Below are 26,824 nucleotides of genomic sequence, written 5' to 3' on the forward strand. Positions count from 1 at the left end.
AATATTCCTTTAGAATATCGTATATAATGACCAAAATATGACGCAATTTTAAGAAAAAAATGTCACTTTCTGGCTTATAAGTAATAAAGTTTCAAATGCAACGTTTATATTCAAATTTGTTATGATCTACAACAGTTAAGTAGTAATTGAGACGAATTATAATTCAATTACCGGCTACTACGTTCTTGTTTTAATAGCTCAAAATTCAACAAATATAATTAGAAATTATTTTAATTGCGAGAGGCTCCCTTTGTGGGACGCCTATGTACGGCGATTACGGCGCGGCGGAAACAATACCTACCTGTGAAAAGACAAATTCGGGTAATTTGAGCTTATTTTTCCACACATTTTACACTCTCGTACCATATTGAAAATTCGCAGATTCAAAAGTACGTTAAACAAAAAGCAAAAACTACTGAAAAACACTGAAAAGTTCACTTCGGACTTGATTCCGACTTCAAACACACCGTAAGCTAAACGTAGTACGCTATAACGGACCATTGGCCGTCGCGAGGGTGGTGGAACGGACGGCTCATTTCATTCAGGAAGACTAGCAGCGACGTTGCCAGTAGTTCTAGACGTTTCACCACATTAAACAGTAAACATGTCTTTTAATAGTAACGCATATATCCTCTGGTTAATAACATATTATTACGCATGCTTCTTTAAAAATAAACTATTAATTTAATTAAGAAATTGAGATTTATTGATATCCGGTGAAGGTTTTAAAGTCACCTTTTCTGCAAATCAAACTAAGTAGATAGGCGACTTAAATTGTCTAATTTTTAATAATTAATTTAAATACGTAAGCACGCCCCTGACCCGTGTTTACATTTTGAGCCTCCCGCTTCGCCCCGCCTATCATCGGTTATTGTTTATGCGCAGACAAAACAGACCAATACAATCGGTATAGGAATGCTGCGTCTATTGGGTTAGAGGTCGTTGCCCAGAACTTATAATTCTAGTTAAATTTTTTTTTGGGTAAAATGGCAGCAACACAAAAATTACAAAAATTACATTCCTCTTTTTCACACCCTGTATAGCATAGAAAACTAAATCTCATACAAAATTTAGAAAAATCAGATCAATCTACGAAAAACGATCTTTAATAAGCTAAAAAAATCAACAAAATCGGTCCATTTTTTTCAAAGTTACAACTCGTTGAAAATGAGTAAAAAAATCTCTGTGGTATTTAATTTGACGGGCAGTTTAGTTCATCGGCTTTTTATCGGCAGTACCTAGAATAATTTAATTCTATTTTTTAAAGCTATTCCCTGTTAGACGCTCTCTTAAAATTCTGAACTTTTTTCTCTAGTAAAAACATAGTCTAAGAAAAAAAAAAGTTTTAAAATTCCTGAAAGCTAAAATAGTATTTTCAATCGTATTTTTTCCACATTTTTACCGCTCTAAGTCTACATTATTATATCCTAGGCATCTCGGTCCCGTCTAAATATAAACTTTCGATCGCCGTCGGTTCCCTCTGAAGCCCGAAAACTGTTCCGCTTTTCCTCTCAGTCTACCGGGCGGTACGACCGTATAACTCGGTGAAAATCGGGCGGGAAATCACGCCAACTCGTGGAAATTCGTCGTGAAAAACGTGGAAAACGAGCGTGCTTTATGGCCGTGTAGAAAATGTGATGATTCTGGTGATAAAATCTAGTAGATTACGTTAAGAGTGGTGGTAGTTCCAATAAATGTGTATGTTTTCAAAATAATGACGTGCGTGTAAGAATGCGGGAATCTATTTTTATTCTTGGACGGTGAGAACGGCGTTGAATTTATGTTGAAAAAAGTGTGAGTTTTTTTCTGGAAAATTAAACAACAAAGAAGTGACGATTTTTTTGGTTCGTTTCCTGGACCTGGAAGTATACCTTTAATGTTGAAAAATCTATTTTAGTAATTATGATAATAATTCATTCATAAACATTATACGTTTATTAACGTTAACCAATATACTATGTTGGTTAACGTTTTTTTGAATGTGGCAATTTAAATTTTATACAAAGTTTCAGTTAGATGTATAACTAGTATCACCGAACATTATTAAGTGTAAATTAATCTAATTCCTATAACTACTGAGCTTACAGGGTGTTTCAAAAACATGTGCCATCTTTCGTGGGGAGATTTCGCACGTAAAAATAAGATTTATTTTTCATATGAAAATATCAACATAGGTGCGATTCTGCTTTGTTTCGTAGCTACAAGATGTAAATATAAGTGCCATCGCGATATATCTAGGCGCTCATCTACTGCGTGAAAGATGGCGCTCCCTGTAAGTGCCACCGGTAATTTTATTTCTAAAGGGTCAATGTGCCGTCACCGTGAAGTAGATCATATTAATCATATGTTGCAATGTTTATTTATCTCGTCAATCTCGTGTCATTCCAAACACGAAACATTCCAAACACAAAAAAAAAAATGGAGCGAAAACAGCGAGTAAAAGGATCCGAAAGTATAAAAAAAGAACAAAAACGTTTAAGGACAAGTGGGTAAGAATACAAAACAAAAAATTTGTACATTTTTTTTGTAATAAAACATCCAAAAGTGAATAAAATTTTGTGTTGTTTTTGGTACTTGGACCTTCCTGGTAATATGTGTTAGGAGTTTGCTAATATGTATTAAGGCACATAGCCCTTTTTCAGAAGTAAGTAATGAGGCACTTAGACCCTTTTACGATTTCCTATTTCATTTTGTTTTTGGATTTTTTTTCATTTTAATTTAGATATTTTTTCTTTACTTTTTCTCAGGGATCTTACTTAAACGAAGCTATTTCACTTAAAAATAGATATTTATATGCTAAAATGATGTTTACTGCTTATCAAGATAATTTTATTTGATTATCGTGGTTCCAGGTTTTTGGCACATAGACCCTTAGAACTTACGCTCTTCAATTATAAAAAAACTAATCTTAAAAAGTTTTAACATTCTGTAACTCTAAAACTAAGTATTTCCATACCTATATTTATAGGAACTTTTTCTTTATATTTTTTTGACGAGGAATCAGTGAGTACTTATTTAAAACTTTCGCAAGTTAATGATATTAGCCCAAGCAACACAGATAGTAGCAGGTACGTTCCTGGGACTACAAAAGCGACCATCAAGTAGACTGCCACTATCGACGGCTACGTTGCCGCCACGTAGCCGCCACGTAACTGTTACTAAAATGGGGAAGAATTTAGGGTAACTGGGTAGTATACCGGGTGGTCCCAGGGACTAACGCTGCCGCTATATTTCGTAACTATAAAGTGAAAGGGTAGTAGCGGCCACTATCCTGCTACGTAGCGGCCTGGTCGCCCCTACGTAAGCCGCCTGGTAACTACTACTATATAGTAGCAAAACATTCTGCTAGCGACCTCTACTTTTTAAAAACGTTTTGAAATAAAATAATAATATGATATGACAGCCGCGGTGCATGGCCATATTAAAGTTAAGTTAATAATGGCGTGTTATGTTTATGAGGAAAATGATGGTTTCTAATCGCGTATTTCGGACACTTCCAGGACTAATATAATAACGCACGTCACTTTACTGACAAATATTACCGAGTTAGATGGAAATATTTTAACGCGCCTTCGAATTAATTCAATTTTGTAGATATTTAAGGACAAAAAATAATATCAAAAATATTAAAAATAATATTTCGTAATGCACGAAAGTGGATTCGAGTTCTAATTGGAAAAATAAATGCTTAAAGCACTATAAAACTTGGGAAAATAAAGAAAAAATGAAAATATATTAACAAATAAATTTAATTAAAAAATGTCTGACAGTAAAAAATGGCTGACGCACACTTCGCTACGATAAAGTTAGGCTCTTCCCTAAGAAGTAGCAGGGACTACCCATTTTTTACTTTAAAAGATCCGCTACTTCCAGTGATTAAGTTGTTACTACCCAAAAGTTACTTTGTAGTATCGGTTACTACTTCGGAACTTCGTTATTCTTAAATGTATTTAAATTTTGTACACTATGGTAACTACTGGAACTAGAAAGTTACTGTGAACACCCAAAAAGTCGGACAATCAGGCATTTTGTGACAATATAGTTCCATATGTTTCTATAAAGTTCCGCCTACCTCTAATAGTCTAATCTCAAAACAATTTAAGAACACTAATTTTTTATCTAGGAGCCTTGGAAAAATATATTTGATCTTTTAATGTTTTTCGTGTCTTCTCCTGACTGGTTAAAAGATGCCTAAATTGTATTTTTAATCATATCTCAATTTTTCCAAATGGAACGAGGATGACTTATTAGCATATTTGAAAAAAGCATTTTTACGAATAATTTGGTACCACACACTTGATATTTCGAGTCAAATTGCCGTTATGAACCGATGTTACAATTTGAGAAAATTATGAAATTTTAAAAATTACATATGAGAAAATGTCGTATTATAATATGTCATTCTATTCAGAGTCTCATTTTCTATTGAATTAAGCAAAAAATATTGAGGGTGCCATTTAATAATCAAAAGTTGTCTTTTCCGGTGAAACATGAATTAACCAAAAACAATTGAATAAAAAAAATGATAAATGAGAAAATCGAATTTTTACTTTCACCCTAATCTGATTTACTTTAATTCCAGTCTCCAAAATCTCATTTAATTCTGTTACAAAATCATGTAAATATTCATGTAATGGAGGTTTTGACTCGCCACAATTAATAGCTGCCACCATGGGTTGATCGCAATGATATTCATGCATTTTTAGGAGTATCGACCAAAATTCTAATGGGGAACTCTTAAATTGAGGCAAGCCGTCAACATTAAAAATTAGAGACACCGATTCTAGGTTGGTCTCTTCGGATAAACGTTCTACTAAAATCTTCCTTATTCCATTGTACCAAAATTCTCCATTTCCCATTGGAACAATGACACAATATCTCAGTGTACTCAATAAAGTCCTGCTGTTTCCTGGCAATGATGTTAAGCCTTCATTTTTTAGCAAACCAAGTAAATCTGTTAAAGCAATGTGGCTAATTTGGTGTTTTAATGCCCAATGCCTTAGTTCCTGACTTATGTTACTTTCTTCTCTGAGCTCTGTTTTATCTTTAAATTCATCAATAGTCACCAACTCGCCATTTCTAGAAAAATGCAGCTATAAGAACTTTACAAATATATAGAAAATTGATTATGACAATCATACATAATAATAATATGTATATGAATTTTCAAAAATAAATTTAAAATAATTTATTGTCATATCAAAGTCCAGTCATACTTCTCTAAATTTAATCCAATAAACCCTTTATCCTGGTGAACTTGTCTAGGAAGTTCCACTAGCAGCGCAGTGAACAAACAATTTTATTGAGCTTTATTCTTGTGGTAACGGACGGAATGGGTAAATACGCGATCTGCTACTATAAAGAAATATTTTTTAGTTTCCACAACTTTATAGTAGCAAGACGTCAATAGGAGTATAGTACCCGTTACTTTATAGTAACAAACCATAGTCGCAGCTACTATTTTGGGACCAACATATAGTACCCAAATGCTTCGTAACTTTACGACCCAAAATATAGGGTACTGCGACTATTCTGCGACTAAGCATGGGACTATATAGTAACAAGTACTTCATACACCCATTTTAGTAGCACAGGCTGGTAGCCGTTCCGTATTTATTGTCACTATGTAGATTTTGCCACTTAGTGGTAACAATTGATTGGATTTGCGTAGTCCCAGTTACTAGACGCAACAACCCATTTGCTACCTTAATTTTGGGTGTTTAAATTCCAAATGACTAGTAACAGAGTGGTAACAGATACTATCCAAAAATACTTTGCAGTGGTATTACCGGATATAGTGACAAATTAGTAAACAGGGTGCACCCAGGAACTATGTCTTGGTAGCCAGTCTTAAACCGAAGGGATTTGGAACTATCTGTCTTGCTTGGGAGGTACATTTTTTTAAAGGTTGCTATTGACTTGAATCAAGGCAAATTAATAAAATTGCCATTATCTCATCAAGGAGACCGAAATTGACAAAATATCAAGCGACAACTTTTAATCGGGATTAAACTGCTTACACTATTTCGTTAACAAGAAAAAAAGTCAGTGGCGTACATGTTTTTTTTAGAAAAATATTTCAGTGATAACCCATATGCACGTACCTGGTGAATATGTCGACATTTTTTAGTTTTAAAATATGTCGCATTTACAGAAACTTTTACCCTCAAAATTTCAATCGAAACGCTAAAAGTACTTGGAAGAAAATTATAATAAATCGAAAAATTATTAAGTCTTTAACACCCTGTAGCTACGAAACAAAGCAGAATCGGACCTATGTTGATATGAAAAATAAATCATATTTTTACGTGAGGAATCTCCCCACGAGAGATGGCACATGTTTTTTGAAACATCCTGTATAATTATATCTTTTTAAGTTTTCTGTTTCAGTGGCAAAATAAGTCCATTACAGTTGAAGGTTGAAACCTTTGGTGTTACACAGCAAAATAAAAACACTAAATCACCACAATACACCAAAACACTTTTACTTTTACACTGGACGCGCGTGTTTTGGTGTATTGTGGTGATTTAGTGTTTTTATTTTGAAAATAAGCCCAGTTAAGGAAATTAATGTAAGCCTCCCCAATTACCTAGACCCGTATTAGCACCTCGACTTTCCACCTCCGCTCTGCCCTTAATCGTTTGCCATTTACACCCTTCTCGATAACTTCCGATCAGTTAACTTAATCACTCTATCCTCACCGCATCCCCCAGGCCACATCCCCCGACCTATCCGAATTATTAACGCTCCCTTAGGCCGAGAAATGTAAAGTCTTATCGCTCACTCTAATTTTGCGTAGCTGTATAGCGACCAGCTACATATTACTAAGCGAGAAAACGGCACAATAAAGACATTTAGGGGGCGCTATAAAATGAAATTATCAGCAGGAACTCACAATGTTTTGAGGGAGAATTTGTTACGCCTCATTTATCTCGGAAAATATACATAAAAAATTCTTTATATACAGTAATAAATAATAAATAAATAATAATAAATAATGTTTATTCAAACTGATCCAATTACAAAGTATATACAAGACTTATACATAACTTACGAATACAAAATAGTGAATAAACATAATATCCTCTTAAGGTAGAACCTTGTCTGAGGAGTTTTATTTCTACAACAATAACTACAATATTTTATACTAAATTCTTAACTATATCTAAATGTATCAAATTAATATATTTTATTGTCCAACACTTAAGCACTAAAAAACAAGTTATTACACAAAGTGGTCAGATATTGACATAGGGTAGATTGCAAGTTCTAAGGCATATAGATTACATTATTTTTTTTTTCAAATATTATATTTATTGTGAATGGTTTTTAATATTTCACATTTTGCTGAGTATAAATGTATGCATTTCGGTTATTGTTTTACCAAGTATCCATTCTTTTAATCTTTTTTTAAAAATATTAATGTTTTGACAATTAACAACTTCTTTAGGTAAAACATTAAAAATTTTAGGTCCTACATATAAATGACTTTTTTGTCCGATAGTTTTATGCATCCGAGGTACATTAATAGTTAATTCGAGTCGACGTAGTGGGTATGAATGTGGGATTAGATTATTTTTACTTCTGTTACTGAATGTTATAGATAATGTATTAAACCAAAATAATTGTTTAGCGTCAAAAATGGCTGCTTCTATGTATAAGGCATCAGAGGGATATCTATAGTTTTTATCGTATATTATTTTCAGCAACCATTTCTGAACTATATTTACACTTGATAATTGATTTTTGCTTGCTGAGCCCCAGGCCACAATACCGTATTGTAAATGGCTCTGAGCTAAAGCAAAATACACATTTCTTAGTAATTCTATAGGAATTACACTTTTTAAAAACTTAAATATTACAATAAGTGATCTTAACTTTTTAGTCACAAACTGAATATGATAATTCCATTTCATGTGGTTATCAAAGATGACTCCAAGATACTTAAATTTGTTTGTTGAGCTTATTGTCACTAGCTTATTGTTATAAGTTATATCTAAATTGAATTTTGGAAGAGTATCTGAATAGCAGGCAAAAGGTAAGAAGAAAGTTTTCTTAAAGTTAACAGTAAGAAGATTATTATTAAAGAAATTGCACACTATTTCCATTGATTTTTCTACTTTTGCTTTCAATTGATTCCAACACGTTGATCTGAAGAAAATTGCTGTATCATCAGCATAACTCAAAATGTGTGCATCGAGTTTCAAGTTTAGTAACTCATTAATGTATATACAAAAAAGTACAGGGCCCAGTACAGTGCCCTGAGGTACACCATAGTTGAATTCAATTCTTTTCTCGCTTTTAACACCCTGGATGTAATATCGCTTGTTGTCGGTTATTTAGATAGCTTCTAAATAGAGTCGGTCCATCCTCCTAAAACCCATATTACCAAGTGTGTATAAATAGAATTTCATGGTGAACTGTATCGAACGCTTTTTGCTAAATCTGGCCAAAAACACACAAAGAAACCTCGGATGCACTTCAGTGCCCGAAGCCACTCCCATAGCTCTTTATAATAGCATCAGTTGCGGATTTGGACTCCACGAATCCATATTGATTTTCGGAAAGGAGTTTAAAATTGTTTTCAGATACAAAACACATTCTCTTTTTAATAAGTTTCTCATTTATCTCGGAAAATATACATAAAAAAGTTCTTCTATATACAATGTGTCTCAATATTTTGTGAAGATACAACTTTTACGTAACATAATCTCCCTCCTCCACCTTCCTATTACTCTATAAGAGTATGTTGGCATTATGATATCGCATTTATTGGGTCTCTCCATGTTGTTCTGTCTTGCGCAGCAGTACTGGCCTCGTGCAGACTATGACCTATTATCGTCTTCATTTGGTCCACCCAACGGTTTGGAGATCTCCCTCTAGGACGCACGGTGGGGTATTAGCATGAAAAAGGTGATCGAAATTCGAAAAAGCAAATGTGTTTGAGATTTCCCAAAAAAAGATAAATGATAAGTTAAATCATCTCTGCCATGAATGGCGTTGCTATGGGTGTGTTTAGTTGCATTCATTTGTTTCAACGAAACGTCAAAGTTGTTATTTCTCACAGATAAGAGGTAAATGGCTAAATTTTATGTTTAAAATTTTAAATTGTTGTTGTTCTTGTGCTCTTTTTACGTTCATATTATCGTTTTGATTGAAAATGGCTCAGCAAGCTGCAGCAAAAACGTATTATTTATTTTGATATTCTCTATACTAATGATTTTTTTTGCAACTAAAAGTTAGGCGTTCAGAAAATTTGATTAAATTTGTGACATTTTTATTATACATAGAGATTTAGTTGCGCATTTCGAAGAATTCAGCATATTGTCTATATACGTTTTACTGAGTAAACATTGGGCTTTCATACAGTAAAATAAAATACTGCGACTTTTTGCGATTTTGCTGATAAAATGAGAAGAACATTCTTGGTTTCCTCTAATTTGCCAATCAGTGATATACTAATGCGAGGTGTAAACCGCGATGGCATTGTTGTGTACAAAGCGATCGCATTAGTGCCATTAGCAGTACAGCACAATTTGGCATTAGTAGCGACTTTAGTGGTATGGGCATTGCTCGCGGATCAGTCGTAGCATTAGTAGTAGTAGTTGCGATATTACTACTGGCACTGACCGTGGAAACACTGGAACAGTGATTTTTCTTTCTTTTTTTAGAATCGACGAATTATCCTTAATTTTGTTCATATTATTTCCTCTTTAATTGAAAATAGCAATAATTTATATAAGGTCTACATAAAAAAATTTCGATCAACTATCAGTGTCAAATACCCCACTGTGGGACGTTTCCCGTTCACTTTTCCCTCCACAATTAATTTTTCTAGGCCATTGGTGTTTCTGGATATGTGGCCAAAGTGTCTTAAATATGATTAATTTATTGATATCGACAGTTTAGACAGGCGCGTGGCAAACGGGTGGCCCCGTGTAAATTGGGGGTCCCCGCCCCTCATCCTTCAAAAACAATAATTGGCACACAATCCTTTTTTCAGCAATAATTATTCAAGCAAAAAATTTACTTTATGAAAAAATCAAAAATTTTTACAGTAGGTATTAGAGAGTTTTCTGATTTTATTTAAAAAAAAACAATTACTGATTAGCAGTATACCTGAGATTTGCACTGTATTCCAGTTGTTTCTGGTTCTCCCTGTAACATCCGCTGAACCAGAAAGAACTTTTTCTAAGCTGAAAATAATAAAAAGTTTTGCGAGGTCTACTATGTCCCAAAATCGCCTAAGCTCACTGGCCATAATATCAGTTGCGAATGATCGAGCAAAAGAGGTAGATTTGGACAGCCTCGTAAACAAGTTCCTTTTGTTAAGGTCGAGGAAAAAGGAATAGACTTTCTAATATTCAAATTCAAATTCAAATTCAAATTTTTTTTAATAGACCCCCATTAAGTTTTACAGAATAATATTAGTATTAATAAATGTGTGTCTAAAGGGATCGCACCGCGATTAAAAAAACGATACAATGGCACAAAGTGCCAGAGTGGTGCGACCCCAAATACAAAATAGAAATGAATTAAATTATAAAAATAAACAGAATTAAAAAAATTAAAATTATATAAAAAAAGTGAAAATATAATTTTATCAGGGATGAGCGGAGATAAGCAGAGAGGCATAATGAAACAGTGTAAAAACCGGAACAACAACCAATGACGGGCATATCAGAAGCAACAAGATCTCACAAATCAGTCGAAGAAATTATAATATTTACGAATTTAGTAAATGATTTTTAATTTGTTTTTTATAATCTGTAAAGGATTGAAATTTAAAGCTATTAGAAATATTATTCCACAAATGTGGCGCTATGAAACTGAAAGATTTTTGGAAGTTAGCTGTTCGGTGTTGAGAAATTTTAAAATAATGCACTTGCCTAGTCGAATGATCGTGGTCAATGTAATGAAACAATGAGAACAAATAGGGAGGCTGCTCTGTAGTTAAAATTCGATAAATGAATGTCATTATATGAAATTGTCGTCTGTTAGTCATGGATAAAATAGATAAATTTTTAAGATGTGGTATTATATGATCTCTAAAAGGAATGTTAAAAGAAAACCGTAGACACGAGTTTTGAAGTATTTGGATTTTTCTAGAGAATCTAGCGTTTATGGATGTACCATAAACAACATCGCTGTAATCAAATAAAGATAAAATGTGTCACATAATTGATACTTAGTTTTTGATGGTATATATTTCTTAAGAGACGAAAAATTCTTCAAACGTATATAAGCAGCCTTTAATTTAGTAGTTATATGTGCCTGAAAAGAAAGCTTCGCATCAAAATAGACTCCAAGATTTTTAGTCTCTGTAACAATGGGTATCGCAACATTATCTACATGGATATTCATGTTACCAGCCGTATTTGTAATTTTGTTTATATCACTACCAAATACTATAACACAAGATTTACCGGCATTTAATTTCAAATTATGATCCAGAGCATATTTATTAATTTTATTAAGATCGTCGTTAAAATTTAACTGAAATTGTGCCAAATTATTAGTATCTATTTTGCAATAAATTTGAGAATCATCTGCATATTGCTGCAATTTAGAAAACTGTAATTCCTTATCCATATCAGCTACATATAACGAAAATAAAAGTGGCCCCAGAATAGATCCCTGAGGAACCCCAGAAATCATAGGAATATAACTAGATTTTTGTTTTAAACTTCCCCGTTTCATGACAACACAATGTGATCTATCTTTTAAAAGGTTTATTATCAATTCTAAAGAGCCGTCTGAAAATCCAAAATACTGTAATTTTGCTAGGAGCAATGAATGGTCTAGAATATCAAATGCTTTACTAAAGTCTAGTAAGCTAAGACACGTCATATTTTTATTTTCTTGATTTGTTCTAATATCATTAACCAGCTTCAGTAAACAAGTGGTAGTGCTGTAGTTACTGCTGTTGTTAGTTAATATACCATAGAGGATACTTCATAAATATTTAAAATTTCTTGTTCACATTTGTGTTTTAATTATTAGTAGTTAAATGTTGAGTTGTTTTTTTTTTCTAATAAAACTTTGATTAATTAGTAGCATAAATGTTTGTTTTCTAATTTAAGTATGTTAAGACTACTATAATAATAAATAAATAAATGTTGAAACAATTATCAAAATATAAAAAAAATATCACATTGTGGTTCTTGTTAAAAAATATGTTTCAAACAGATATCACAATAATGATGTATTTGAAGGAATTTTTGAGTATACTTAGGGGGCCCCCGCGAGAATTTGCCACGCTACTGAGTTTAGATTCGATATTCAGTTGAAATGTTTGTACGGTGAGCTGGTGTACGGTATTCGCAGCATCCGTCTATAACACCACATTTCAAAAGCATCGATTTTACGTCTCATTGGCAACTTCAATGTCCAGGTCTCTGAGGCATAAGTGGCAATGGGGAAAATTAGGGCTCTTAGTAGTCGTAGTTTGTTGCTAATTGAAATGGCTGGATCTTTCCATATTTTATTGAGTTTGGTCATGGAATTACGCGCTATACACAGTCTTCTCTTGATTTCTCTTGATCAGGGAGCCGAGGTATATATATTAATCCACAACTTCAAAACCTGCCATTTCTGTTGTATTCGTGGGTTTTCGATCGATGATCATTAATTTTGTTTTTCTTTTATTTAAATTTAATCCATATCTCTCGTTGACCACCTCTAATTTGCGCATAATGGATTCTAATTAATTAGCGGAGGATGCGAGTATAAGTGTATCATCTGCGTACCTTAAATTCGTTATTTGTTTACCGCCTATAGTGATACCACCGTTGTAGTCTTCCATAACCTCCCTCATTATAGATTCGCCACATATATTGAAAAGTAAGGGAGATAAAATGCATCCCTGGCGCACTCCCGCCTCCAAGTCAAATTCATTTGAAATGATGTTGTTTTCTCTTACTTTTCCTCTGCTGTTCTTGTACAGACTTCGGATCAGCTGGATAAGGTGTTGAGGGACTGTTGAGGACTATGTTTTCTAATACATACCAAAATTTGCTCCATTTAATACAATCAAATTCTTTGTCCACGAAACACAGATGAGTCGGGATGTTAAATTCAGACACTTTCTCGATAATTGCTCTTTAGTACCTTTGCCGGGCATGAAACCTGTTTGCCTTCAGATATTTCTTTTAGAATGAATGAACATAGTCTACCTTCTACATAATTTGCCTCTATACAAAAGTGCTTCGTTTCACCATAGTTGATATTCTGATTTGAATGAGAAATTTGATGAGATATTGATATTCTGACTTGAATTTGAATGAGATTTGGAATGCTTATGTTTTGCTAGGCGCTTTAACATTTGACATTCAAAGCTCAAAACTACTCTCACCTCTACATAGAATCTAGTATAAAGGTGTAGCGTTTTTTAAACAACTACAACTGCGAACGGCAGCTTTTCACCGGAGAGCAGTCGTGGATAAGGTATTTCACTGGAAAGAACAATAAACAAAAAAATAGATATTGGGCGCCAGGCATGTACAGAGAAAGAAAACACAGTTGTATATTACTTAAAACTAATGACTATATTCATTCATGATGTTCGTTGCTGATACATGACATTGTAGAGTTCTAGTGAATATGTAGTGGTTATGTCAAAGAAAGTGGTGGTAAGAGTTGTACTAAATATCTATGAAAACGACTATGATAAAATACAAGAAATGTAAAGTTTAAGAGAATGTATGAAATGTAGCATTACTTTAATTAATTTGATATATTTTATATGATGTTAGAGTGCAATAATAATATCTATAAAAAAGTAATACTATTACAATGCGTGATATGAATTTATATGATGTTAGAGTGCAATAATAATATCTATAAAAAGTAATACTACAATGCAATGAAATATGAAATCTAAAATCTAAATCACATTTATTACTACTGCATCGACATAAATATTCTTAATAATCTAACCACTCAAATATAGTCTGTACGCTATTGTTTAAAATGTACGTTACTGTTTAAGACTGAAAATATAGAAAATCTAAAACATAAAACTAGAACGTAAATCTACACTTAGCTGTTCTTTATGTAATCTTGCTTCAAACAGTAGCAGCGTGAGGTGGTCTCGCATCTCTGTACTCAGTCTGTCGGCGATCCAGGGCTTAGAAATGGGGTGAAGCATGAATTGGCTACAAGCCACTATCCACGCTGGGGCACTCTATAGCTGGGAGACAAATCAATCCTACTGGGGACACTTGTCCATGGGACATCCGTCCATAAGATAGTGGCACAAGAGAACACTAATGGGACCTTGAAAAATAGTCCATACCTTGGACACTTGTCCGTAAGACAATGTCCGTCCGTAAGACAATGTCCGTCCGTAAGACCCTAAGAACATGAAACACTTGTTTAAAATCAAACACCGTCTAATAAACAAAATGAACCTACCTCGAAATACTTCCGAGGGCTCAACAAATAATAAACAATCAGTCCCTTCTTCCAAATGACATTCTGGAAGACAAAAGCAAAGGGACGCCAACGTGCCAGCCAAACACAAATACAAGTTGGGACATCCGTAACTCTACCCTAAAAATATTCAATAATAATATCGAATCTAAAAGGATAATATCTCATCTTTACCTGTTGCTTTGAAATAGCAGCTGATTCAGATTATACAGCAAGATTTAAATAATCACCATTTCTAAAAGCTGGGATAAAACAGAGCGTCAAAACAAAGTGAGGTTAAGCACGGAGAGTTGACAGAAGCGATGTTGACAGCGCGCGCCTTCACAGAATAGTAACAGGGATGTGTCGAAAGATCACAGGGTTGGCGACCAGGGAACGTAAAAATTACGCGTCAAATAAACTATCCGGCTTGAACGAGAGGGAATCCGGTGATGATAGGCCAGACATCATATATTATATTTAAAAAAGACATGTAACAAACTAAAAACGTTACAAAGGGATAGAAGGTAATGAAAAAGCAAACGATCTAGCTAGAAAAACATGGAACACGAGGAGATGGAGATAGAGAATTAACCTCTGTAAAACCGTCCCAGATACTGGCTTTTGTCAAAGCCCTAAGACTCTATGATGAGTTATAACTCAAGAAAGGTATAAACACATTAAAAATATGCCCCTGCTGTAGAATTTTATTTTAATACAAATTTTATCCAGATACAAAAAGGTTTAATTAAAATTTAAAATTCTCTAATATAATAATTACAATATCTTATTCATTGGCTTATCTAGGCATGAATGAAGGCGGCCATTACAGGGTTTCTTATGCCTCAATTTGTATACGCGAATTTCTTGCGATAATTTAAATCTTTTATGGTCGAAACGTCGCTTCGGTCGGTCCGAACTACATGATTTATCGAATGGTTTAGTGCACTTTGGGGAATATGAGAAACAAAAGGTGAATGATAGCCTGAACCAGACGCGTACAGAGCTACAGCCAGTCCTACAGTGAAAACGGTTTTTTTTTTCTGGAAGAAAAACCATTTTTCCAAAAAAATGAAATCCTAAAACTAATAAGCTTAAAAAATACCGCGCCGGGTTCCATTTAAAAATGAAAAATCAAAAGTTATAGTCATTTCCGGTGAAACAGGAAATGACCAAAACTTATTAAATATGTCAATCAATCCCAATTTATGTCATATATACTCTGTTTTTTTTTCTCAGGTAACATTTTGACAGACGATGACAGAAAAAAAGCAGATAACGTCCATACCAATCCATTTATTTCACTAAAAAAACTTTCTAATATTTTTTAAGTGGGATGGGTTTATATTAATCCGTAATGGGCGTCGTCTCTTGTTGTTTTTGACCAGTTTTATTGGTTTATTTCAAAAATGACACATCATATTTCAATATTATTGGTTTGACGAAACTATGAACGACAAACGGACGCCGCGGCCGTATAAACCGGATGCGTATGAACTCGACTTAAGATTTTTGAGAGTTGTAAAACTGTTGCCAAATTATAGGTTATAATTTTGTGTCAAATTATGTCAAATAGAAATTATAAATATTTTGCATTTTGGACTGTGTTATTACGTGTGTTTCGTGTTTTTTAAAATTAAGTGGAGGAAAACTCGAGGGAAAATTAAGTGTTGACCCAGACCATAGTCTACAGTTAATATTCGGTGCCCAGAGACACAGTTTGCCAGAGACTATGGCCAGAGAGTTGTATTAGCCACAAATAAAGTTTGTATACCATCTGGTATAGAAACCAAAAACTGTAGTATCTGTAAAATAACATCACACGATAGGTAAATAATTGTTAAATGTAATAATAAATGCAGGAAGTTGCTTGAGCTTGAAAGTAAGAAACCATAGAAAAACAAATAAAAAGAGACTGGCAAATTAAATGTAGCTGGATCTTAGATCGTAGCGCAACTCAGAACGCAAAATTTCGTTCTATTTATGTTGATCTGCGCATTGCGTCTATTGGGCCCACTATCTCATTCTAATATAACAAGAGAGAAAGAAGCAACCATATAAAACGTAATTTCTAAATAGAAATTAGAACAATCGCCTTTCGTCTTCTTCATGACAACCAAGACATAGATAAATAACCAAGATCACATCATGACAATTTGTCATGTTTGTTAATTTTTCTTTTGGTGATTTACCTTTTTCTCTAAACTCTCCATTTTATTGACTTATGAATATGGATAGGGAACAAATTCCTTTGTTCCATATAGGTATTTATATTTTGTTACTTATAATTTTAGGTTATACTATTTGTTATTTTATTTACTGCAGGAGCCAGTATCATCAATTTTTTATATGTATTGGTGCCCCCTTTCTCTGATAGATATGTTAAAGACACCCGGTAAAATAAAAGTAAGTAGTTATATTTATCATCTTATTAAGAAAAAAGTAGAAGTAGTAGTGTCAAAAATATTTCGAACCTCTCTTAACATAACAAATTAATACAATTAATTTTTTTAATTTTTTAGGTAGGTAGTTTATAGTTGGTTTATATTAACCAGAAACTTTATTAATATACCTATTTTAATTTTGTTTTAGGATTAAAACTGGACTTGAAAATGGTTCAGGCTCATGATTCTCGCAAAGTCTTCTTTGCTTGGATATTCACATTGTTATTGCAATTAGGCAGTTTTTTCGAAAATGAGATTTTTAATGCCCTTTAAAAAAATTGGACGATCGTTTCCTGCAACAGTCACTTCTTCTGCATTTAAAATTGGTAGGTGGGTGGAATAAACACTGTTATTTTTTGTTATCATATTATAAAAAGTTTATTTATTTTTATGTATAAATAAATATGTTTATAAAAGAGTACAATGTTTGCTTTTTTAATAATATCCCTTGTAATAGTAGTATTCTTTCATTCTGAAAGAAACTGTAAATTTTCACTTAAACTGATTTATTCAGAATAAATCAGTTTAAGTGAAAATTTTCAGTTTCAGAATGAAAGAATACTACTAATAATGGCTAATTTAAATTTCCCGCCAGCCAAAATGTGCGATAATGTCTTACGATACGTTTTATACCTATCTCTTCCTTTTTCATATAAAGCACACATAATAAAGAAAGATAGCAATAAAGACGTACGTCCTGCCATGGTCCTGCTAATTGATTTCAAAATTGTTATTCTGAGTTGCGCTACGGGAACGCGGTCCCACTCTTTACCATGAGATTTGTCAGTTTCTTTTTATTTGTTTGTCTATGTAAGAAACCTTTTATATATTTTTTTGGCATGTGGTGTTTTGTTTAAAATACACCCTTGCTTGTTTTGTATTAACACATACAGTAATTTTTTTTTAATAAAATAACTCCATTAAATTTTTTTCAGTTTTATACAGTTGTTTTCACAATATTTTGAAGTAATCACTTGTCACTCGAATTTTAAATATATTAATTATGTGTTCCAATTGTACCAACTTATTTCTTTGTAAAATAAAATAAACTACTTTGAAATTAAAATGATAGACACATCTATCACTGTCAAGGATTTTGTCGTTGGACAGACTATACTGACATACCAAATCTCGTTTTATTATGTGAAAAACCAAAAAAGTTATAGAGGCAAGCCACTTTTGAAAAACACTCGGTATACTAGACCAGAGCTCTAATATACTCGTGAAAAAATTGGATGCAACATAGCCAAGCAGTATAAAATTAAAACTGTTTTTAAGCCTATGACCCTGGAATGGGTATCTTCCAACGGTCTAAGACACTCGAAAAAGTTCCTCATAACTTACCTACGACGCAGAAAAATCAAAAAATGTCCTTGTCCATTTTCGGATCGTCACGAGCTTTCTAACAGGACACTGTCTCCTCAACGAACACCTCAGTAGGCTGAAGCTGAGAAACAACAGCGAATGCAGCCATTCATTGCATGTCATGAACTTTGGTACAGCTGATGTCGAGAATGGAGAGCTGGCCTCTGTGGAGCCGTCTCAGATACTGCCTTTTATTAAAGCCCTGAGACTGTATGATGAGTTATAACTTGTTATAACTCAAGAAAGGGGAACACAAGATAGATCTGTTAGGTCGCGGTGATTAGCTACCCTTCTAAACATTCTAAATTCTACAATTTCTACAAGTCTGTGACTGACTTACTGAGTCTACATAAAAATCATCATCTTTCAACGTTGTGCTGGCCGTAGTTCTCTCTATTATCGAAACGATATCTAGTAAAGTATGGAGCGACCGTGGAGAGGATCTCTCTTTAGAATAAATGGAGGCATAAAAAATGATTTGCCAACGAATCTTCTTAAGTAAAAAAGCCATCCCGACTTTTTTCTCGAGACTTCGGAGACAAATGGGACGTAACAGATTTTTTCCCTGATATTCCAGTTCAAGTATTAACAGATAATTTAGTTCTAATACCTTCATTTCTTTTTGAAAGTCACCGAAAAAATGAGATGACTTTGACTCAAAGATATTTTATATAGTAATCTATACCTACTAATATACAGGGTGTTTCAAAACAAATGCGAAAAACTTCAGGGGGTGATTCCTTGTTCAAAATAAAGGGGAGTTTGCTTTATAAACGTTGGGTCAAAAGTCAACCATTAGGGAGATATCGCGGTACAAAGATGGCGGAAAAATAATGTTTTTATTTTTTATCTTGAAAACGAAAAGAGATAGACTAATGAAATTTTATGGAAGCATTACTGTTATGAAAACACACTTTCTGGTAATTTTTTCACTTTTTAAAATGAGTGGAAGGGGTTGAAATAAACTACCCCTATCATTCTTGTTAACGAAATTTAAAGAAAATCTTATCAAACACATGCAAAAAAATTAATTTGATAGTTTAGTTTGTTTAGAAACTTTTTATCTCTTGTGTTTTTGATAAAACTCACCGATTTGAAATTAAAAATAAAATGTAAAGCATTACATGTCAGAACAAAAACATTTTCTGATAAAGAATCTAGTGGGCTGCTGTAATTTTTTAGGAATAAATCTAGTCGGCCGCTGTTACTTTTAGGATGTTTCTAATATTATTTTATTTGACATTACTTTACTGCAATAGGTTATTATCTAGATGATTATTATTATCGTTATTATCACTAGATTCTTAATCTAAAAATGTTTTTTGTCCTGACATGTAATGCTTTACATTTTATTTTTAATTTCAAATCGGTGAGTTTTATTAAAAAACACAAGAGATAAAAAGTTTCTAAACAAACTAAACTATCCAAATTAATTTTTTTGCATGTGTTTGATAAGATTTTTCTTTAAATTTCGTTAACAAAAATGATAGGGGTAGTTTATTTCAACCCCTTCCACTCATTTTAAAAAAGTGAAAAAATTACCAGAAAGGGTGTTTTCATAACAGTAATGCTTCCATAAAATTTCATTAGTCTATCTCTTTTCGTTTTCAAGATAAAAAATAAAAACATTATTTTTCCGCCATCTTTGTACCGCGATATCTCCCTAATGGTTGACTTTTGACCCAACGTTTATAAAGCAAACTCCCCTTTATTTTGAACAAGGAATCACCCCCTGAAGTTTTTCGCATTTGTTTTGAAACACCCTGTATAAAATCCTTAAGTGACTCACTGGTTAATCACGATCCTGCTCAAACCACTCAACGTAAGAAGCTCAATTTTGGCATACAGGTTGATTCTAGGGTGTAGAGGTTCGATACGAAGGGATTTTTCGAAATTGAATTCACCCCTCAAATATTACAATATTTTTTATTTAAAAAACGGCCAAGTTTCCGAAAAAACGCTTAAACACGTATATTTTATTTTGTTTTTTTTACATATTTTAAGATTTTTTAAAAATGTATACAGGGTGTTTCGAAAAATCTGGATATTGATTAATCACGATTCTCCTTAAACTGCTTGACGTGTAAAGCTGATTTTTGGAAAACGGATTGACTTTAGCGTGTAAAGGTTCGATAAGAAGGGATTTTTTTTAACAACTGTTTAAAAAAATCTTGTTAAGTAGATAGTTATTTGACTCTTGACTGAAATGATGAGAACTTTTTAATTTTTTAAATTAATCATAAATTTTTCTTCGAAAAAATGGCGATAAAACAGTTTCTGTTGAACATTTGGCACAAAAACATTTCAAATTTATGATTTCTGCCTAATAACTATTTAGTCAGCGTGTTTAATTTATGGCAATGATGACCAGGTATTGATAATTTAGATTCCAAATATCTCAAGAACCATTACTCCTAGCGATTTTTACCAAGATACATTTTTTGCGAAAAAAACGTCGTAAATGTATATTTTTTTACACAGTAGTTTTATACAGGTACGGACGAAAAGTTATTACTCTTCAAACCAGTTAAAAATATGTAGGTGGCTCCTTCTACAAGTATGAGTCATATTGACACCAAAATCAAATTTATCATGTCAAAAAACTCCCAGACACCAAATTTCATCCAAATATTGATGTTACTTCAGAAATTATATGGAAAAAATCGAAATAAAAATGAAACTTCTACACATTGTATTTCCAAAACTAAGCATTTCAGGACATACATTTATACGAACTTTTTTACATATTTTTATCTGCAGAATATGCTGCCGAAGTTTCCGAAATACAGTTCAGACCGCTCTGTATAATGAATTAGCATTTTTTTTCGGCAAAAAAAAACATTAGAAGTAAATTATTTGCTAAAAACAGACAGCGATGTCGTTCCAATAATAGCTACACAAAAAATTAAATGGATTACTTCAAAACGGTCCAATATATTTTTTTCGTGGGTCTTAATGAAAAACGGATTTTCCAGAACGAGAAAAACAGAAAAAAAGGTCGATTTTTCTGGAAACGGGGTACATCTGTCCCTTACTCCCTTTCTCCATTCCCATACCCCCACAAACGACCCTTATAACGAGGAAAAAAACAATTTTTCCCGCCCAGCACGACGCCTAATTCTTATTTAATTTGTTACGATTTGGCCCTTCTTTTTCTGTTCGCTCGAGAAAATCAGGAAAAATGAAAAAATACCGTCGGGGAAAGTCTTGTTAGTTTGTGTATTTCAAAACTGAAAGTAATCTTTAAATTTGCTTATTTTCTTTTTAACGTATTTTATTATTATGGCAAAATAGTATTATTGTTATAAAAAAAATTGTGCGTGCACTATGTGCGCATATTTGAAGTGAAACTTCTATTAAGTGGAGGATTTGAAGGAGATATAATACTGTTTTAATATAAATGTTATTTTCAATTTATTTCTGTAATCTGTACAGGGTGGGTCAAATTCGACGCTTTTAAATGGAAACACCCTTTTCTATAGGAGATAGACAAAACCTAATATCGGTGTCTGGAGCTTAATTTTTGTCAAAAACATGATGATGAAAACCGCATATCGATATCTGTTACCGTTTCGGAGTTACGGGGTGTTTTTCAAGAATATGCATTTTTAATAAATGTATATTTATAAATAAATAACTTTGAACTAAGAAGGCTAGGATAAATATGTATTTATCCTAGCCTTCTTAGTTCAAAGTTATTTCTTATTTCTTTCTTTTACTTTTTATTTTTTAATTAGTAGAAATTTTTGCATTTTTCGAAAACCTTTGTATCTCGATTATCTTATAATTTATCGAAAAGGTGAAAAGGGTCAGTAATGGGCGGTGGGTAAGTACCCAATTTGTAAATAAATAAAATCTGGGTATATATGTATATACCTGTAGATTTAGATGAACATCCTAATTATAATAAAAGGAGTTTCCGACGATCGCATAGTAAATACCCGGTATAATGCCGGGAATAGAAATATACCAATATATAATATCTACAATATATATAAGAAATATTGTAGATATACTCGTATTCCTGACATTACTGGTATTATATCGGGTATTTACTATGCGGTCGTTGGAAATACCTTTTATAAAATTAGACTGTTCATCTAAATGTACAGGTATATACCGGATACCCTGATTTTTTGTTTTGTTCTACCTATTGAGTACTTACCCACCACCCGTGTCTCGTTTTTCAGGTAGAATGGCAGTGACGAAAGTGGTTCTTCGTTGGGAGCTGTCTATTTCGAAAAATGACTCAAACTTATGTTCTTTTTTTAAACAGGAAACTCTATATATTATTTTTTATTTTATTTGCCTTGTTAATCTTTGATTAACGAGAGCTTTCGAAAATTATAATATACTCTATATTTATTTATTTAGGTACTGCTAAACTGCTAAACGGCTCTTATTTTATTTAACTTAATTTTACCAGATAATTTGCTTTGCATCGTGATATTTTGATAAACTACACGGAAACTGAACTTGTGCTGCTTTTAAATAACATGCCAATAACCAACATTTTACGTCGAATAAATTAGTTGATTGTTTTGATTACCTAATTTAAACCGGCCGACTATGTAATAAAGTTAAATAATGCATTTTTACCCCGTTTATGAAAATAAGTATTTTAGAACGTTCGTAACAAGGAAAATAAAATAATATACAAAATATCGTATTTAAAAAAACATAAGTTTTAGTCAGTTTAAAAAAAGACGTCAGAGTTACGTCACTGCATTCTACGTGAAAAACTGTACGTTTTCACTGTTTTCACCTTTTCGATAAGTTATGATACAAAGAGGATCGAAAAATGCAATAATTTCAGATTCGCCCTGCATTTTAGGAAGTAAGAGAGCTAGTACATATCTGTATGTAGCATCTTTAGTTTCATAAAAAAGTAACAGCGTAATGTGAAAACCGTATCTTTGTATTTCGACTCATAAACGAGAAACCCTGCAAAACACACGAAAATGGGACGCCCTGTACAGACGTACTGCCAAATCCAGAAATCAACTACGAATGAAATCCAAGATCGATTTAAATATTTTATATATTTTAATATTTTTTTGTGTTCGTGATAATTCCTTTGCTACTTCCTCCAAAAACCGACAGTACGTGGAAGGACCGTTTCGAGGAAGTAAACGGACGAAGTAGCGTTTTGACGAAGGAGGAAGGAACACACAGTCGCATAAAATCTACATTTTCCCATAGTAAATATATGATTTTTGAACGAAGGGACGCGAGGAAGTAACGCGAGGAAGGAGCGAAGTGTGAGTATGGGGCTTAACACTTTTAGAATAATTATATAATAAATTTTTCGTATATTGGCTATTTTTGGACCCGCGTATTTGTATATACCAGTTGTTTACGATATTCTCCGATAGTAGTAGCACCGGCGGAGAACTAAAATTAAAACGTGACTAAAATCAAAGCTTTATCCTAAATTAAAGCTCAATATAAAAATTTATAAAACAGCTCTATAAACTATTAAAACTATATTTTAAAATTCAATGCACTTTACATTTTATTCTAACGTCCTTTAAAGAAAGCTTTTATAGAAGAGATAGGCTTTTACTTCGTACAACTTTTTGTCCAAAAGAACTAAAAGTACTCGCTTTTTGTTCGATTTTCTTTAACGCTCATCGAATCATTTCGAAATCGCTGCAGCTTTATCCTGGAAATATATAATCGAATTCTGGCGGGTTAAAACGCTTTTAAAAGCGCATCGGGCGCAATTAGCCTCTTCCTGAATCGTTTAATTTCAAAGTGCCATCTAATCTTTCAGCTTCGTGCGACAATTAATTTTGCCCAGTCGATGCAGAGCAGAAAAAACGAAACAAGGGATTAAAAAAATGCAGAGAAAAATGCATCGTCGGTTCTGGCTAATGAGGAAGATGCATATATTTTATTTTTCGCCAGAAACTGTTCAATTTATTAGAATAAATATGTGTAAATGCAAAAAAAAAACTTTTTTCTTGAAAGCAGTACCACAATTTTATAAAACGGGCCATTAAAATACTATGGACAACGCAAACGACGCCTCGCGAATTGAAACGATATTCTATTGGTCTGACGTCACCGCCGTTCTCGTCGACGCGCGATGGCCAGCAGCAGCCAGACGTGTTCCGTTTATGTACGTATTTAGGTGACGTACTAAGACATTTTTGTTGCTTTTAGCGTTGATTGAAGGAGCTTTTTATGCTTTTTTGTGCAGTTATTATTTGTATGTGTTGTGTGTTCTGAGAATTTTTTAAGTAATGGCAGATTCCGGGTTTATAAAAGCACAATCAGATAACTTGCCAAAAGTCGATGCTTTTATGTTGGCTGCTTTTATAAATACAAATTCCCAATTTATTGGTGCTGAATTACGAGGAAAAAAACAGAGAGGTATGTAACATTTATTCTTTGTAGTACTGAGGCATATTTAAGTATAAGTAGGTACCTATACTGTTACAAACTTTTATATAGTTATAAATATTAGTTATAAACTTATTTTTCAGATCAGGTAGGGAGACGTATGGAGATAATGCTGTAGGTTATGTAGAAGTGAAAAGACACAAAAATATTTGTTTAGTACGTGGAAAAGTAACTCCAGAGCATAGCGTGAAAAAGAATTTTTTTTTATATATTGACACCCCCTTACCTTTGTAAAAGATTGTTTTTTTTTAAGAAATTATAGGAAATAAATTGTTTATCAGTAATGAAAATATTATACAAGGTGTCCCATAAGCAAACGCCAAAATTAAGTTACTTTTTTAAGTGAAACACCCTATATATTTTTGGATTCTTGACAGTTGAAAAGCGAAAAATACCTACAATTTTCTGGACCACCTTTTTTGAGACACCCTGTATATCTAGAATTAATTTTAAAAGAGAGTATATGAAAAACCATGCAACTTTTTTATTTAATGTTTTCTTCTAAAACTTGCAGTTAAGGCTGTATGTGGGTGTCAAAATATAATGAATAACCCTGTACATTCAAATTTCATATACTTACCTATGTAAGACAATATACATAAATATATGAACTTACATCAAAATGATCTTCACAACAATAAACAGTAAAAATAGAGGATAATTTAACGTTTTTCTTTTCATCTCTTCTCATGGCCTTGGACCATTTTTTTCTGTTTTCGCTCATCCATTACTATTTATAAATATCACTAATTACTAATTATGTATTAAGTTAATTAACCCAAATAACTAAAATTTTGACTCGGATTCAACAGCGTTTAAAAGCAAACTGTGTAAAATAAACACGCGTCTGGCTCCACTCAACCAGAAGAACGGCGGGTGACGTCACAGCGGCAAGGCGCGGTAGAGAGCGTTTGCCCGGCCATTTAAATTAACAATATTTAACTATTTTATATTAGAGGCATTTCTTAACCGATATCAACGATTTTTTTTTGTTCAATTTGTAATTATATGAACTATTTTTTAAAACCATTATTTAAAAACATGCATTTTCCTCATTCTTTTAGGTAGAGAAGTATTAAGGTTGATTCTCACTATACCTTCCGTTTCCATTCCATATCCGTTCCGTATTTGTTATTGTATTGATGCGATACGCAAGCTTCCGTTCGGTATCAGTTCCATACTTTTTATTGTACAACTTATATCATTACGAAAGTTTTTTAGACATATGGTGGTTACAGCATTTTTTGATATGAAAAAAGCATTCGATACTGTCAGTAAAGAAAAACTCTTAGAGAAACTCATTTCATATGGATTTGATAATTACACCAACCTAGTAAAAAGTTATTTGAATAACAGACCCCAGAAAACAAAAATCGGAGACATAGCAAATGAAAATGAGAAAAAAAATGAGAAAGCAATAGTAGCATAGCTCCATATCGCCTACCACAAGGCGGCAACTTGCCACCACTACTATATGTTCTATATACTAACGATTTATTTGAAAAAAACGTCGATTTATGAAGATTTATGTATGGAACTGACGATTTATGTATGGTGTATTCTGACAAAGATTACAACAATTTACAAGTGAACCTAAATAATGATATGAAGAAATTTGAAATGTGGTGTTTCAACAATTCACTAACTATAAATGAATCCAAAACAGAATTTATAAGATTTAATATAGAAAAGCAAACAAAAGACTTAAATATATTTCTAAACGAGCAAAAATAAAAGAAATATCTGAAGTCAATTCAAACCTCAGTATTAAAATCCATAACAATTTAAAATGGGACACACATATAAATAGAGTTTAAAAAAAGAAAATGCCAGAACAATTGCCACAATCCTGAAACTTAAAAACATAATACCACCAAATATGAAGAAACCAATATATCATGCATTATTTTCATCAAGGAATATATACAGGGTGGTCCGAATTGTATTCCGGAAACTTCGGCAGCGTATTCTGCAGATAAAAACAAGTAAAAAAGTTCGTATAAATGCATGTCCTAAAATTCTTAGTTTCGGAGATACAGGGTGTAGAAGTTTCATTTTTATTTCGATTTTTTCCAAATAATTTCTGAAGTAACGCCAATATTTGGATGAAAATTGATGTCCGAGAGTTTTGTGACACGAGAAATTTGATTTTGATGTTAAAATGACTCCTATTTGTAGGGGGCGCCACCTACAT

At 32.8% G+C, this 26,824-nt stretch overlaps 1 protein-coding gene across 2 annotated transcripts in view; it reads left to right on the forward strand.

The window, feature by feature from the left end:
- Window positions 1–1,525: 1,525 nt before the first annotated feature.
- Window positions 1,526–26,824, forward strand: part of LOC115877712 (glutamate receptor-interacting protein 2) — a 291,983-nt gene continuing 266,684 nt past the window's right edge. The window contains exon 1 of one of the 2 annotated variants that reach the window (XM_030893991.1): window positions 1,526–1,794. The gene's annotated coding sequence lies outside the window, so the exon portion shown is untranslated. The remainder of the gene's footprint in view (window positions 1,795–26,824) is intronic. The other variant, XM_030893989.1, reaches the window with a different exon arrangement.

Source organism: Sitophilus oryzae, unplaced genomic scaffold (genome assembly GCF_002938485.1).
Source record: "Sitophilus oryzae breed Bouriz unplaced genomic scaffold, Soryzae_2.0 scaffold_1498_pilon_pilon, whole genome shotgun sequence".
Taxonomy (NCBI): domain Eukaryota; kingdom Metazoa; phylum Arthropoda; class Insecta; order Coleoptera; family Curculionidae; genus Sitophilus; species Sitophilus oryzae.